General features: G+C 38.2%; 1 long non-coding RNA gene across 2 annotated transcripts; it reads left to right on the top strand.

Annotated features, from left to right (window-relative positions):
* Positions 1 to 3,968: 3,968 nt before the first annotated feature.
* Positions 3,969 to 16,938, top strand: LOC140324345 (uncharacterized). Of its 2 annotated transcripts, none has more exons than XR_011919524.1 (3): positions 3,969 to 5,029; positions 11,641 to 11,719; positions 15,643 to 16,938. It is a non-coding gene; the product is annotated as an uncharacterized lncRNA (long non-coding RNA). The 2 variants fall into 2 exon arrangements; XR_011919525.1 differs by having other exon boundaries at positions 3,969 to 5,110.
* The last annotated feature ends 1,080 nt before the right edge of the window (positions 16,939 to 18,018 follow it).

Raw genomic sequence — 18,018 nt, 5'->3', positions numbered from 1 at the left:
ATCCATCACCGAGCTGGCGTGCCGGGCGCTGCCATCTTCTCCTATTCTTTCTACGTCACCCAACCCAGGCACGAGATCGGGTAACGTAGGTTGGAAAAAACTTGCTGATCTCACTGCGCGTGCGTGAGATCAGTAATTTCTTTTTCCCGTTTCACGAATGCTTCTGATCTCGGGCATGCACAGAAGGAGCACCCAAGAGCCTCCAGGTATGTGTGACGTAGGTATCCCGGGAGGCTTTGCGCTCCTATTCATTCATTTAGCTAAGCAATTGAGAATTAGGAAGGCAGTGCTGCACCCTTTTTTTAAAAAAAAAAAGTTGTCTACCCTTTTATGTAAAGTGCGTCCTGCGTCGTCCTGGAATTCCCCAGCGCTGAACACCTTCATCTTCAGTCCTCTATTCCTTGGTCTTCTTGGCACGTCACAAGATCTTGCACTGTGCAGGTTTGAGATCTGTTGACGTTGCCCACTGTAAAAAACAAAAAAAGAGCTGATCTCACTGCACTTCGGAATCTCTTTCTCTTAAAAGAAAACAAAATGCCCCTTATGTGCAGTTCTGAGATCATGACATGCACAGAAGGAGCACCCAGAGCCTCCCGGGATGCATGACTTAGCTATCCTGGGTGGCTCTGCGATCTCATTCAGCCTTGATTGCAAAGGCAATCGAGACTTAAGGGTGGTCTTAAACACCTTTTTTTTTTAAAGGTGTTGCACATTTTTCCTTTACATATTAGGGTTGTCTACCCTTTTATGTAAAGTGAAAATGTTGAGTTTAGATCCACTTTAATAGAAGATAATGATCAGACAGGTAAGTGTGGTTTATTGCAGAATGGACATCACCTGTTCCTTTTGAAATAACAAACCTGCCTGATTCATAGGAACCTGTGGGGGATACTAGGATATCTAGCATTTTACCGACATTTTTACACAGTCACAGTTCAGTGTACTGTAAAGGCTGTATTGATAAAACAGAATCTGGTATTCCCTGGTGGTGGATTCAATTACTGCCACAAGGGAATGTTTAATGGAACGTCTGATCCTGTTTTATAAATAGATCCCTAAGAAAAAGTATTGTGAACAGGCAGGTGCGTGTTATTGCTTGTTTATTCTGCAATACAAATCCTGCTTGCTCACCGTTTTTTTATTGTAGAGTAATAGTTCCATGTTAAATGACTGCAGATAAGGAATACTGACTTTGTAATCACCATGTTTATGCTGAACTGACTCATATATGCTAAAGACAGCCAGACAACTAGTATTCTAAAGGAGATCAGCAGGGGTGGGCTTTACATTCTTCTCACTAGGAATACTTTCATTATTCATAATTTACACCCAAATTATTATTACACAATATTTATTTATCACCATCATAATATGCAGCACTGTACAAAGTCCTTTGTCTTCTCACTAGCTGTCCCTGAAAGGGTCCCTATCATAGTCATATGTCTTTAATACAGTCTAAGGTCAATTTTTGGGGAAAGCTAATTAACCTAATTGCATGTTTTTGGGATGTGGGAGGAAACCAGAGTACCTGGAGGAAACCCATGCAAACTCAGGGAGAACCTGCAAACTCCATGCGGATAGTGTCCTGGTCGAGTTTCAAACCTGGGACCTACCACTGCTAAGGCCAGAGTGCTAACCTCAGAGCCACAGGGATTCTCAAATCTGAAATTGGAGGATTATAATCAAGAAAAAAGAGGTCACCAGTGGGCACTCTGTATATTCCTGATTGGGGCCATGTGTTGTTTTTGAGTTTAAATGTTTATATCTTTTTAAAAAACAAAAGAGATATTTTTCAAGTACACATTAAAAATAAGCCTTACGTACACACGTCAGATTATTCTCATCTGAATATTGCTTCAGGGCTGATATGTTGTTCATGCATCATGCAGTCTTTTGTCATAGGAAAATATTGTGAAAGATCCTTTCCAACAACAAAAGTCTTATGTGTATACGTAGCCTTAGAGTAAAGCATGAAATGCTGCATCACTTAAAGTTAAACTTGCAATGCAACATTCACAAACTCCCTTACTGGCACAGACATCTTATCCCAGACATCCAGGTTCAGGTTCTTCAGCCAAAATGAACATTAGCATAGAAGTTAATTCCACCTGGCATATACCAGGACTGCACAATGAAATATAGCTCAGTGTACTTTGTTAAATGTGTAGAGCAAAGTAAAAAATATATTTTTGTATACAGAACATGGTGAGTCTCATATTCAATAACATAAACACTTCCTTCCCGCAAATTACATTTTGTACTTAAAGTTCCACCTTAATTAACCACCTGGGCGTTACACTGAGGTCTAGATTTCTGTACCAAAAGTGTTACAGGTTTTCATGAAATTTTTTTTTAAAATTGTAGACCTGTAACTTACAGAAATATGTCCGAATAGGGGTCTAGTAGATATAATGAATATAAAAAATGTTTGAAACACACAATCATGTAAAAAAAAAAAAAAATTACTTTTAATAAAATTAAAGGACAAACACCAAATTCAGCTTAAACAAGAATACATAAATAAATGAAAAATACTGAAAATGCGATAATTCGGTATAATGTATAGTAATATATTTTTCTAAAACACCTCCCTAGTGTCCAACCGTCCAACGTCACATACCTATAGACAAAACCATATAAATATATTTTCTATTATTTTGTATTGGATTGGATACAGGAGTTTGTATTCAATCCAATACTGAAAATGCGATAATTCGGTATACTGTATAGTAATATATTTTTCTAAAACACCTCCCTAGTGTCCGTCACATACCTATAGACAAAACCACATAAATATATTTTCTATTATTTTGTATTGGATTGGATACAGGACTTTGTATTCAATCCAATACTGAAAATGCGATAATTCGGTATACTGTATAGTAATATATTTTTCTAAAACACCTCCCTAGTGTCCGTCACATACCTATAGACAAAACCACATAAATATATTTTCTATTATTTTGTATTGGATTGGATACAGGACTTTGTATTCAATCCAATACAAAATGAGAACAAAATTCAAACTCTCATGTATTGGATTGAATACAAATTCCTGTATCCAATCCAATACAAAATACATACTTTGTATTTATTTTTAATTGAAACTCATTCATTCATTTTGTATTGGATTGAATACAAACTCCTGTATTCAATCCAATACAAAATGAATGAATGAGTTTCAATTTGAATTTCCCGCACACGCGCCGACGTCATCGCGCACGCACAAGAAGCCGTCCGGCTGTTTTTTCCCTCCGCCGGCCGGCTGTTTTTTTCCTCCGCCGGCCGGCTTCTTGTTTCAGAGATCACCCGGCGCTGGAAGGAGAACGACGCTGGATGATCAGCGGGACCAGGTAAGAAGCTGGCCGGCATCTTGTGTGGAACACGAACCCGACGCTGGATGAGCACAGGGGGACCCAGATTTTCCCTACATTAAAATCCCCACTTACCTGGGTAAGTAGGGATTTTAATGTATGGAAAATCTCAGGCTTAACGAAAAGAGCAACTTTTTTTAGCCCGTACGAAGGTCGGGCTTAACGGTCGGGAGGTTAAAAATCCGTCCGCACTGTTTACTTTTAGTCCGCTTGTAAAGTCCCACAAATACCTGTAATTCTTGTCCCAGAAGTCCACCTAATACAATTTCATTGATGGCGTGGCATTATTGCTGCACTGCTTCATACATAAATACATTCTAATACCTTAATTACTCGGGCAGCATGGTGGCTCAGAGGTAGCTCTCTTGCCTTTGTAGTGCTAGGTCCCAGGTTTGAATCTTGGCCAGGACACTATCTGCGCGGAGTTTGCATGTTCTCCCCATGTCTGAGTGGGTTTCCTCCGGGTACTCTGGTTTCTTCCCACATCCCAAAAACATGCAGTTAGGTTAATTGACTTCCCCTCAAAAATTGACCTTAGACTACATTAATGACGTGGTAGGGACATTAGATTGTGAGCTCCTTTGAGGGACAGTTAGTGGCATGGCTATGGATTTTGTACAGTGCTGCATAACATGATGGTGCTATATAAATACTGTGTAATAATTATCACAGTAATTTTAGCCTAGATCTTTGTCTACGTACACACGTCGGATGATTTTTGTACGATTTTCATCTCAGAGCTAGTATCGAACTGGAACCATGACCATGGAAATGTGTACTGCCATTGTAGTTTTCATTTTTCTATTATTATACCATCTTAGCGAAACTGTCACAAAATAAATGTATCAACAGGCTCTTCATTGTCTGCAGGAACTTTCAGTGTAACCTGGCGGAAAGAGTTTGCAGTGTAAGAATGTATGTGAGTAAAAAGCACACGGACAAGGTGGGCATTATGGAAGGCAGTAGTATTATGGGTAGGAGAAGAGAAAACCATTAACATGGTACACATGAAACCCCCTGTGTAATCAATACAGTTTGTGTGAAATATCAGAAAACCAGATGAATATTATGCAGTGTCCAGAAAGTTATTTAAGGGGTCTATACTAATTACTGTTTCTTCATGATCTATTGAGGGACACAGGATTAATAATAATAAACAGGATTTTTATAGCACCAACATATTATGCAGCCCTGTTAATAAATAGGGGTTGCAAATGAGAGATTCAGCCAGTGACACAGGTGGAGGGGAGGACCCTGCCCCGAAGAGCTTATGAGCTAGGATTCTCATACCTTAAGGTCAAAATCGCACTTTCAGGACAATTGGACATTGGCAGCAAAATAATGTGCACCAGCCCAGGATAACCCCTCCTTGTTTTTTTGGATGACTTGACTTTTAAGTTTCTAGCAAGTTTCTTCTGACTGTGAGAGTAGGTCTCTCACTAATAGCTATCTAAACAACATTCAATTATGTCCTGAGTGAGCTGTGTCCAGATTGTGCAAATATCCATGAATGGTAATTTTCCTGACCCCATTTTGTTTAAGGTAATCTCTGAAGACTTATTGAAGTTAAGGGTTTCTCTCTCTCCTGACTGCTGTTCAGCAAAGGGAAAGCATCTTCCATTTTTCTGTGGAGCCACGTGGATCTTCAACCAAATGTATGTTCTTCCTGCATGACTATCATAACCTGGTCACTACTGGATGTCAGATCCTCTTTTGCTTTCCACTATTGAAATCATGTAGGTGGCTAAGGTCTTTCTCCATATTTTGAGCCATAAAATGTGTTACTGTCATGTGATCCAAACATGACCTACCTTCATAGGCATAGAGTTGGCAGCCCTACTTTGGTTAGTCTCGACTCACTGTTTCCCTGTGGTTTGGGCCTGTTTGCCCTATTATAGACTTACTACTGGGTTATTAAACAGTAAGTGACTAATTCAAGTACTCATTGCAGCCCTCAGCCAACCTAAAAGGCCATACTAGTAAAAGTAAGGCCATACTAATGGGCAGATCACCTTGCTGGGATGTTTTGGATTCAAAGGCTGCTTGATACCAGCCAGGAACTTACTGTAAAAACATAGCAAGAAAGAACAGAGTCCCATACAGTTTATAAATGTGGAGAAAGCCCCTCCAAGAGGGAAGATAGGGCCTTAAGGTAAGTACCCAAAGGAGAAACCTATATTGAGGTAAGTTTGTATAATGATTATAATCTGAGAAACGATAAGGAAATAATACTAGGTTTGAGTTAAAAAAGAAGTGACTAAAGTAATACTTTAGTGTAAGACAAAGCAAACAATAGGTAGGTAGTATTACTCAAATACTTCAATATAGTATAGGGTTCAAAGGTTATCTATGCTTAATAAGTAGTTAAAGAGTTTTAAGGTGCAGGATTGTCTATGCCCAATAGGTAGTTAAATAAAGGTATACATTCTCATGAAACTTTTGCCTTCTTACATGGAATACAATTAAAAGATGTAAGGGGTAATAGAAGTCATAAATGATATATTTATTCACAATAAGGTATACAAATTAGTTAGGAATGGGCAGCTGGTGAATGAATAAACATCAAGCAAGAATTGCTATGGGGGCATAAATTACAATAAGGTGTATATAATAGTTAGGAAAAGAGAACTAGTAAGTGGATAAATATATGTTGCTTTACAGCACAATTTGTTATAAGCATCAAAGTTATAGGTTATGGTGATTAAAAAATTAAATACCTCTTGGTCCTGGAGGAAAGGGCACTGAGACCGCAGCCGTAGTCTGTATCAGCTGGTGTAATGAGACTAGGCAGCTAAGGAGACTCAGGAGGTCGCCTATATATGAGGTATAAGCGAGTTGGTCCAAAGGAACGGGCTCATGTGGGGATTAGAATTGGGCGTGTGATGGTAAGGAAAACCCGCCCCTCTTCTTAGGGTGCATCGATAGTAAATCCATGCTCCCGTCCTTGCAAGTCGGCCTGCACCCAAGGACACACCGGGAAAGGTTTTAAGGCGATGTGCAGGAGTGCCCTACAGGTGTCTAAGTAGTATAGAGATATATATGAAGCATGTGATACAATTGAAAGGATAATATGAAACAAGAGGATACGTATAATATATATATGAAAAAGTGGTATACTACAAATGATATGTAAAATGAGATGTAAAAATGGTTTAAAATTAAACATTTTGTTTAGGCGTGGGAAGTGGTTTGCTTTTAGTGTGAATATCCATTTAGTTTCATATTGGAGGAGAATACTGTCAAAGACGCCTCCTCTATTATTAGTAATATTTTTTCTAAAGCTGCAAATTTGATACAATTCACATCGAATTTATGTTCAGTTCCCACATAAAAGCTAATGGGTGTGACCATTTTCCCATTCCTAATAGAGTGAACGTGTTCATAAATCCGTTTTTTCAGGGGTCTTTTGGTCTCACCTACGTAAAAACAACCACATTAACATAGGATGAGATTTTAATGTCGAGTTTTGCAAGATCCAATTACACTGCCCACATTGGTCACATGGATGTGTGCCATGGGGTTTTGTATCTTGTTCAGTGTCTATGTGTGAGGTGTAATGACTGTGTACAAGGGAAGTACCGTATTTTTTGCCGTATAAGACGCACTTTTTCTTCCCCAAAACTTGGGGGGAAAAGTTAGTGCGTCCTATACGACAAATGTGTTAAAAAAAATATTTAAAATATTATACTCACCCGATACCCGATCCTGCGTGTGATCAGAAGGGGAATTTAAATTGGCACAGGGTGATCAGAAGGGGAATAATCTTTCAGAATATTTTTTTTTCTAGATTTTCCTCCTTTAAAATTGGGTGCGTCTTATATGCCGGAGCGTCTTATACGCCGAAAAATATGGTACTTTGGCTAAGCCCAATTCAGTAAATTCATTAATTTTCAATTAATTAAGTCCATTTTAGAGAAGAAATCTCTTATGTACTGGCATATTAGATTCCTTCATAAATTTATTACTGATAACATCAACCCTCCAAGTTTACGAATCCAAATCTTTCCCAGTATCCATCACCCTGATTGGATCAAAGACGAATGGGAAAAAACTTTAAATGAATGTATTAACAAGCTGATGCAAATCCTGAATAATTACTATCAAAAAGAACTAAAAATTATTGAAGAAGAAATTCAAGACATATATTCTCAAAACCTTAAGCTTGCAGATTCACCAGAATTTACAGAACAATTTAACCTACTTAAACAACACCTTGAAAGGTACAACACAGACATTTACAATAAGAAAGATAGAAAATTATAAAAAGATAAGTGGACATTTACTCACAAGAAAGCCTACAGGTGGGACAAACCCAACCAAAACTTCACTTGCCAAAATTCTAATCCCACACAGTACTCAGAACCCACAACCACTACTTTACTAAGAAAAGTTATAAAAGTGATTTATGTGATCACACACAACAGGATCACAAGAGAAAACCCTCCATCATTGACCCATCCACATCAGGCCTCACCACCTTGAAACCAATACCTCCCTCACCCAGAATATCACCAATATTCCCCTAGAGACCCTTACCATTGATGACCGTCTCCCAACTACCGATCCCACTACCATTCCCCAAACTGATATACACTCAGTTCCAAACACACTACTCCCCACACTTAACACTTCCCCACCATCCATACCATCACCTACCCTATTCTGGAAATTTGTTCCCCTACCCACATCACAAAATACAGCCTCATTGGGCATCATATCTAAAATAAGAACACAGGATTCTTTTTTAGGATCCCTGAACCTATGTATCCCTCCCCCCAAACCAGCACAAGCCTCCATTCCAGACTACTTCACGAAAGTTTCTTCAAAAAACTAGATCTTGGTATTATCAATTTATCATCATACACCCTCCAACCAGTTGAAGAAGAAGTTTTGAGAATGAGTCTATCCTTTACCCCACAGGACGCCTAAACAAGTTCGAACTTATCAAGGATATACATTTATTTGCCTGTAGTTTGACCCTAAAACTCATGTATAGGAAAAAAGAAACAGAATCTCATATACCTAGAGATTCCTGAATTTAAAGACTTTAAAATTCAAGATTTCAGAGTCTTAAGAATCTTACAGGAACTATACAACGAAAGTCATGAAAGTTCCCTTGACATTTCTTCTACTAATGACCTCCCCACTATGGTACAATCATTACCTGTTAAACATAAGAAATCCACATACTTTCCTCCCATTTCATACAATGCCCATATACAAACATTTGTGAACTACTTACTAAAGACATTCTAGACTTCAAATTTCAGGATACTATTCCTTCTACCAACTTCAACCACGCACAGAAACAGGCTCTTAAAAGCCTAGAAAACAATCACTACATTACTATCAAACCAGCCGACAAAGGCTGCAATATAGTTATTATGGATAATCACCAATATATCCTAAAGCTATTACAAAACAAGGAATGCTACATGGCCATCCCATCCTCCACAACTGACACATTCCATAAAGAATTCTACTCCCTCATCAACCAGTCATACTTATCAGACTGTATAGATATTATACCCAAAGACTTTCTTTGGAACAAACACCCAGTCACACCAACGTTTTACAACCTCCCCAAGGTCCACAAAAATCTCCAGGACCCACCAGGCCACCCTATAGTAGCAGGAATGAACTCCATCTCCGCCAATGCTACCTTATAGATACATATCTGAGACCCTATATCAATACCCTCCCGTCATATCTCAGATACAATACAGTTACTTCATAAAGTTCATGACATAGAGGTCCCCCCCAATTCTCTCCACATAACAGTAGATGTAAAGGTCTGTATAGTAGTATACCCCATGACAAGGACTTACACACTATAGCTACTATACTACACACAAGTGACCCTTCACTTCATTCCTTTAACTAATTTATTCTCTCACTACTACAATACATTCTCACCTGCAACATCTTTACTTTCAATAATGTGACATTCTTACAAATCTAGGGAGTTGCGATGGGGACGAAATGTGCCCCATGCTACGCGAACTTGTATTTGAGCGATTGAGAGAAAAATCTCTTTTCTGACATCAAATTCCCCCCTTCCTTCCCCACATCACACTCTGGACTCGCTATATTGATGATATCTTTATCATTTGGTCAGGTCCACACCACTTAGTCAAAGATCTATATGAATGCATACAAACCAACAATTACAATTTGAAATTCAGTTTCTGTGCACACCCCAACAAGATCTCCTTCTTGGATATCAACATCTGCATTTCAGAGGACTTCTCCATCACTACCTCTCTTTATAGGAAAAAAATGGCAGGGAACACCATACCTATGCCAAAAGCGCCCATCCCAAACCTCCAGTCGATAGCATTCCATATAGCCAAATGTTTAGAATCAAACAAACTGTACATTCTATCAGGATTTCAAACTAGAGGCCAAAGCACTCACTGAAAGGCTACTATTGAGGGGTTACAGTAAGAAACATCTGAAAAGGACTTTTAAAAGAGTATGTACTCACATACTCACCAGAGAAGATCTCATCCATAACAACAGAGATCACCCCTGAAATCCAACACTCCAATCATCACATGGTACAACCAACATCTTCAAAGTGTTTAGAAGTTGATAGTAAAACATTGGAGTATCCTTACATTGGATCCCAATATTTGCACCCATCTGGGCGCCAATCCCAAGATTACTTATAAGAAGACAAGTTCTCCTAAAGATTTCCTTGTCTACAGTCATTACACCTCACACATAGATACTGAACAAGATACCCAAGACCCCATGGCACTCATCCATGTGGCCAATGTGGGCAGTGTAATTGGATCTTGCAAAACTCAACATTAAAACTTCTGAATGGCTCTACACACAAAACTAAATACCATCGTAACTGTTCATCACCAGGGATTATCTACCTCATCTTATGTTCATGTTGTTGTTTTTACGTAGGTAAGACCAAAAGACCCCTGAAAAAGTGGATTTACTAACACGTATACTCTATTAGGAATAGGAAATTTGTCATGCCCACTAGCTTTCATGTCAGAACTGAACATAAATTCAATGTGAATTGTATCAAATTTGCAGCTTTAGAAAAAATTATTTCTAATACTAGAGGAGGCGACTTTGATAGTATCCTCCTCCAACGTGAAACTAAATGGATATTCACACTAAAAGCGAACCACTTCCTTGGCCTAAACAAATGTATGAGCCTTTTCCTTTGGACAGACTCGCTGTGCCCTGGGTGCGCATGATTTGATGCGCACTCCCAGAGCACTGAGCCGGCCAGCATCCAGATCCACACACACCTCCCTTTTCTGACGTCCTGGGAGTCCCCTATCTGCTTTGACGCCATTACCTGCCCCGACGTCCTCTCACCTCAGGGACATGCACCTGGCAGGGGGAGACTTCCATAACGCTTTCCCCCATACCTTATATGGAGGTGACCTCCGGAGTCTCCCTAACTGCCTAGTCTCATACGCTACACCAGCTGATACAGACTGCGGCTGCGGTCTCAGTGCCCTTTTCTCCAGGACCAAAAGGTATTTAATTTTTTAATCACCATAACCTATACCTTTGATGCTTATAACAAATTGTGCTGTAAAGCAATATATATTTATCCACTTACTAGTTCTCTTTTCCTAACTATTATATACACCTTATTGTAATTTATGCCCCCATAGCAATTCTTGCTTGATGTTTATTCATTCACCAGCTGCCCATTCCTAACTAAAATGTATACCTTATAGTGAATAATTATATCACTTATGACTTCTATTACCCCTTACATCTTTTAATTGTATTCCATGTAAGAAGGCAAAATGTTCTTGAGAATTTAAAACTTTATTTAACTACCAATTGGGCATAGATAATCCTGCACTTTATAACTCTTTAACTACTTATTAAGCATAGATAACCTAGTTTTTTTTCCTTATCGTTTCTCAGATTATATTCAATATACAAACTTACCTAAATATAGGTTCCTCCTTTGGGTACTTATCTTAAGGGCCTATCTTCCCCCTGGGAGGGGCTTTCTCCACATCTCTAAACTGTATGGTACTCTGTTCTTTCCCCCAGGCATGTTTTACACACACATATGTTCTATCTTCAAGGAATATGTAAGTCTTTTCCCTCTTTATATTGGTATTTGTTGTCAATTTTTGGATCCAATTATTCCTGACCATATTGTTGTATTTGCATTACTACTATACTCTAAGTTTGTATGTACCAAGTTTAATATTTTCCACTTTGCACTGATTGTTTGTATACTTACATTATGCTTTTACTGTGAACCTAGATACTTACAAGTACTGTGCTCACTCCCGCTTAACGTAACGTCACCCCTGAAGAAGCCTAAGTTTGGCGAAACGCGTCAGGTAATCGACTTACACACGCAACACTATTGTTAATATGTTATATATTCCTGTCAGAAGTTCATTGTCTATCGCCCTTAAAGGGCCTATACAGCAATGACCTGGACCTGTGTCTCCAGTCATTGCAAAACTGAATATTGCACTGCACAATACTTGGTATATGTATTATGGGAAATATTCATTAATACAATCCTATTTTTTGCCACAAAAAACCTTTTCTTTGTTGTGTTTTCCTTTTGATTATTCTCAGGGTTGGCAACCAGATCTAGTCTATGGCCTAGTTATATATATCTTCACCAGATAAATACTCAAATTTCTCTGTTACAACTTACTACTGCTAGATAACCCTTAACATGAATGCCTGAAACATATGCTAATTCTAAAGTTGTTAAAGGAAATCAGTCAGATGGCTGTAATAAATGCAGCTATTTCCTGACTTTCTGAAAATTAAATCCAAGTCAGTGAATGGCTGCTTTTGCCAAGTTCTCTCATGTTTTTGGCTCATTGATCATTTCCCTCCTAGGAAACCTGTCAGGACATCTAGCTGTCACTTTAGACACTACCATCCTGTGCTGGAGGCTGGTGCTGCTGAATTTGGTTGGCAGTGCTAGCCTCAGGCACTTTGGTTTAAGTATTGCCTTATGTGTGTGCTGTACCCTGGAACCAGGACTCTTTCCAGGAGATGTGTAATGACAGCTTCAGCCATTACAGAGTTTAGCTGTTAAAACAAAGAACAGCTTGTCATGCTGATCCAATCGATTTATTACAATAAGAGGTGATGGCCAAAAACAAGTATGTGGATTAGGAATTTCAACTTTACTGGAGACTTTCTAACCCTGGCCTTTCTTAACCCTTTAAACAAAAGGGAACTCTTGAAATATTATTCAGATTTTGAGAACCCCTTGAGCCATTCCGACTCTCTAGATTGGTCTTCCTCGTTCTATTTAGATTGGTTCTACTTTCTGCAAATTTAAAAGAGCACTCCAAAACCATCTTTTTAAACTTGCTTACCTGTCTCTTCTGTCTCCTAAAACCCTCACTACTCAGTCACCATTCCATATCACCTCTCCTATTGTGTGCTACTTTCCCCCACATCTTCAATTGTAAGCTCTTCAGGGCAGGGTCCTCTCCTCATGGTGGTCTGTGGGAAGAATACCTTTTATATTGCTGGTGAAAAGAATGTCACCCTTACAGATAGTCTAAAAGATTGGTATCAGGTAAACTGACTGGAGATTGACCAGGTCCAAATTGGTAATGGCTCAAGGACCCCCTATAGCAACCTTTGGAGGAACCCAGGTTAAGAAACCCTGTAACTTGTATATTAGTCCTGGACATTTTCATGTCAGCAATTCTACCCTGTTTCGCTTAGTTCACTGTTTCTACACCCTACACCTTTATCAGATGTCTCCTTTTCCATTGTGTGAGACATTTCCTAGGTCTTATCCTTTCTGTCATCACCAATGCTACCGTTTTTAAATAACAAATCCGGTTCACATTAAATAGTTACATTTGTTTTTCCATGTGCTTTCTGCTTACTAACATAACTTTTGTATAAACTTCACCACCAGCATGGTTGTCTGCAAGATGAGGAGTGCCACATGAAATTACCCATTTACATTCTTGTCAGTTTATTCTGGAACATATGGCAGAGGAACAGCTACCTATGTTGCTTTTTTTGCTTTGTTTGTGACTAACTCCCAGTGAGGATTTTATACGATAACTGACACCTTGCTGCCTAAAATTATGTTGAGACAAACATCTGTCCTAATTGCATTTGTTAAAATAATTTACTTGTTCCGAATTACATACAAATTAAACTTAAGAACAAACCTACAGTCCCTATCTCGTATGTAACCCGGGGACTACCTGTATTAGTATTCAAAGAAGGATACAGACTTTCTTTTTTCCAGTACAATTACAGCATTTAAGACACTGTCTGTGGTATATTTTCCCAACCCTTTGGTCCAAAAGAGTAATGTCTTGTTATAGGAAGCCTCAATTCTTCCTAAATAGGTGCAGATTTTAGTACACATAAATTACTTCTATGTAGTCCACTCCTTGACCTAAATCATATAACATATTCTTCTGTAATATGTGTTATTAAAGCAAACCTCTGTTTTATTCTACTGTAAAGAGCACAAATTTATCATTTGATTTCAGACTAATGATCAGTTCCTAGGATATAAATAACATATTTCATAAACGCAATGCAGCTTTGACAGCATTGTGACTGTGGACAAATTTGGTTTCCCTATGTGACTAAAACAGTAAGGTGTTTTGTATGAACACACTCCTTTTTTAACAGCAAAAAGTCTACCCAGATTGGAAATAGATTGTAAGCTCCTGGTAAGTAACATTTTTGTGAGAACAGACCTGTGTTATTTCTTCAAATAGTGCACTGATGCCAGATTTTGCATTGTAAAGTCTCTGTAGCCATTATAGGGTGTGCTGTGCAATGCTTTTTGTTGTGTTTGGATCTTGGCAGCCATCCGCTGCTGTCAAAGTCCTGGTTGTGAAATCTTCTGCTGTCATGCATAAGGACTAAAATCCTTCTGCCGACAGAGCAAATGAGCCATAACTAAAATTGTGTCATGTTAGTATGTCAAGTTATCGTGCAAAAATAAACCAAGATATATAATATATTTTCTGCAGAAATTAGGGAGAAAGTTGCACAATGAAAAGGGTACACAATTCTCTAGAGATGGATGGGAGTATAGATTACAGCCCTTTGTAAATCTTTTTTGTGTCCTCTGGGTTACCATAGCAGATGAATATACTGTCAGTGTAATAATGTATGTCATACATCAATACGATCAATCAATTACGTATACATGTTATAACGGGCAGCACGGTGGCTCAGAGGTTAGCACTCTGGCCTTTGGAGTGCTAAGTCTCAGGTTTGAATCTCAGCCAGGACACTGTCTGCATGGAGTTTGCAGGTTCTCCCATGTTTGTGTGGGTTTCCTCTGGGTACTACAGTTTCCTCCTACATTCCATAAACATGCAGTTAGGTTAATTGGCTTCCCCCCAAAAATTGTCCTTATGGTATAATAAATACATATGACTGAGGTAGGGACATTAGATTGAAAACCCCTTTGAGGGACATCCAGTGACATGACTATGGAGTTTGTACAGCGCTTCATATTATGTTTGTACGTTATAAATACTGTTAAGCCCCTGTGCATAACTTTTAATTATGTAAGAAAGCAGTAGAACTCTCTTTAAATTCCTTTAATGTCCTCCTCATCGTGCATTACGCTAGCTCAACACGATCAGAAGCCTTTCCTTTGAACAAAACAAACTGGCAGTATGTTAATATCTTATAGAAAATTACTGCAACACCTGAATATACTTTCAGTATTTGTAAAACGTAAGGCATACATATGTGTTGTCAAATATTGGAACATCCTGTTGTTTTTGTACCACAACAGTTTGAAAAAATTTTAAATGATCCTTAATTAGAAGTAGGGATATTAATATTTTATACATAAAGCTTGGTTAGCTTTCCATGTCTAAGCTAATGTAATATTGCTGGGCATTACCACTGATTTATGTCCTGGGATACTATCACCATGTTATTTGCCACGTGGTCCATTGCACAGCAAATAGCTTTCTACATGCTCCCTATATTGTGATTTACAAGCTAAGTATTACTTGGTTATCAAAAAATGAGATTTTTTTTCTTTTTCTGTACTTAATTATTTCATTATTCATGATGTTGTTTGTGTCATAATAGAAGTAGAAAGGAGTTTTCTTCTTGTCTTTGGAAGGCTTTTGATAAGGCTAATCTCCAGGATATCTTCCTCTCTGAACGGATACACATAATGAAGTGTTTTGGGAAATGGGTAGGGAAGGCCACAATGATAATTTATTGGGAAATTCAGTTGTGGTTACTTCCTTTTTAAATACATTGTTTATATTTTTAGGAATTCCTATGAATGAAGTCTTGGCAGCTCGATTTATTTTGTTTTCCCCCTACATTTCTTCAAGTGTTTATGTGAATTCAGGAAATCTCCTATATCTCCAGTGTGTGGAAAAATTAGGATCACATAACATAATCACATAATAAAGTATGTTTGTCCAAAACATTTTTTTTCCTTACAGATTTATTTTTGCCGTTTGTGTTCTACTGCAGAGATTTTTAGTTTACGAGTGGTGGCAGTGATGGGATTTGCAAAGAGAGAATAATGAATGATAATTAGGATAGATAAATCCAGCTGCAGCATTCATGATGAATTGATTGACTCTAGTTAGTGTATAGTTAGTATACACACCTCAGATAAAATACCATTCTGTCTGAATGAAACTGTTATGAAGTGGACATGCATGCCCAGTGCATAGATGTCCCAAGCTAGAGACTAGAAGGTTAGTATTCTTTATGGCTCTGCATGCACCTCTGCTTCATACGCAACCAGAGATGGCATACACATCAGAGAGAAGATCAATAAGGGTTCGGGCCTGGTACAGTGCTAAGTCTTCATTTGTGACCTGTATTTTGATAGACCACAACTACACAAGATAACCCATAACAGTTTTACAGAATTTTAGTTCATATAAACTAAACAGTGCCTCAGAAGTTTAATCATTACTGTACCCTCGAAAAGAAGATAAATACCAGATAGGCTGTCAGGGTGATCATCTTCATGACTGACAGTAACAGCATCCTCAGCAACAGGAACAGCTTCAGTTTGTGGAAGAAAACGAAGACCTAACATCTGATTCTGGAGTACAGCACCAACAAAACATAAACGGCGCCTCCAGAAACCAGTGTAAATTTGAAAATGCGCTCCGAAAATTCATGCCGGAAAAGTGAAGGATCCAGATTATCGATGGCTGGATTTTTAAATGTCAACCTGTATGTGTGTGTGTATATATATATATATATATATATATATATTTTTTTTTATTTATTTATTTAAATATGCTCATATGTCCTCATACTTGTGCAACAAGTCAGCATGGTCCCCTGAAATTTCTGTCAACGTGCAGGCACTTTCTGGATGCCATCCACCACAAGGACTCCCTTTCCCCATGCTATGTCAGGTAGACTTGGTGTAATAGCAACCACATATTCCTGTAATATGATGAATCTGCTGGGCACTGGATCTGGTAAATTATGGATTTTTACAGCATTTTTTAAATCTTTTACTGGTTGTGCGTGCAATAAATTCCTGTATTACTACTGATGAGAATTCTGTACTATTTTTGCATTTTCTGCATTACAGAACTGCTAGGAGTGGGTACTGGTATAAATACCGAAGGAAGAATGTAGTGGACATGTTGATTGGTAGGGTCACATGAGCTTCGGGGACTTAACTGAAAACTGAAGAGAAACCAGAAAAGGTAACAGACCTGTAATGAGGACCATTTTACCTTACCTGTCTATTATCTGCAAGTAAAAAGTGAAACTGAATCTGTCAGTTTTGAGAGAAAACATTCACTTGGATTCAGAATCATCATTGTGGTTTGTGGGATTTGCTGGTATTTAGCATAATAGCTATAATAGTGTTATTATCTGGTTTTGAAGGTTACCCAAGTGATTTCTATTCTGGTCTGAACTGCTTTGTATTGATTCTACAATATATTCGGAGTCATATAGTAAAGATAGCAAGACCATCTGCATGCCGGCTTTTTGTCCTCTATTAATATTACTAATATTATTATTAATAATAAACTATATTTAAAATTAAATAGGGGTTGCAAATGATAGACAGATACAAACAATGATACAGGAAGAGGAGTGGACCCTTCCTAAAGGAGTTTACAATCTAAGAGGAAGAACTAAGTGAAATCATGGCACATACAGCACATATTCATTTACTTGTACAAAAATTTGTTCTAGAATTCTGATCACGTCACAACCAATCCAGATGCAGAAACTCACACTTCACATATTGTTTCATCGAAACAGAAATCGATTTATTTGTAATATTTGTGTGTGTACCAGCCCTAGGATGCTGCAAATAGCGCGGTGTTGACATGATGCACGGTGCTGTCCTGATGTGATTCATGGAGCCATGGGAGATGTGACACAATGGGGCTGATTTATTAAATTTCTCCAAGACTGGAGAGGATACACTTTCATCAGTGAAGCTGGGTGATCCAGCAAACCTGGAATGGATTTCTTAAAAGTAATTTGCTATTTGTTAACAAATGTTTTAAAACCTGGACCAGATTCATTCCAGGTTTGCTGGATCATCCAGCTTCACTGATGAAAGTGCATCTTCTCCAGCCTTGGAGAGCTTTAATAAATCAGGCCCAAGGTCTCATTTGTTATCTTTAAACTGTATTTCACATGTAAA

Source organism: Pyxicephalus adspersus, chromosome 2, assembly GCF_032062135.1.
Source record: "Pyxicephalus adspersus chromosome 2, UCB_Pads_2.0, whole genome shotgun sequence".
Taxonomy (NCBI): Eukaryota; Metazoa; Chordata; class Amphibia; order Anura; family Pyxicephalidae; genus Pyxicephalus; species Pyxicephalus adspersus.
Note: the sequence above shows the minus strand (reverse complement) of the source record. Positions and strands in the feature narration are given on the sequence as shown.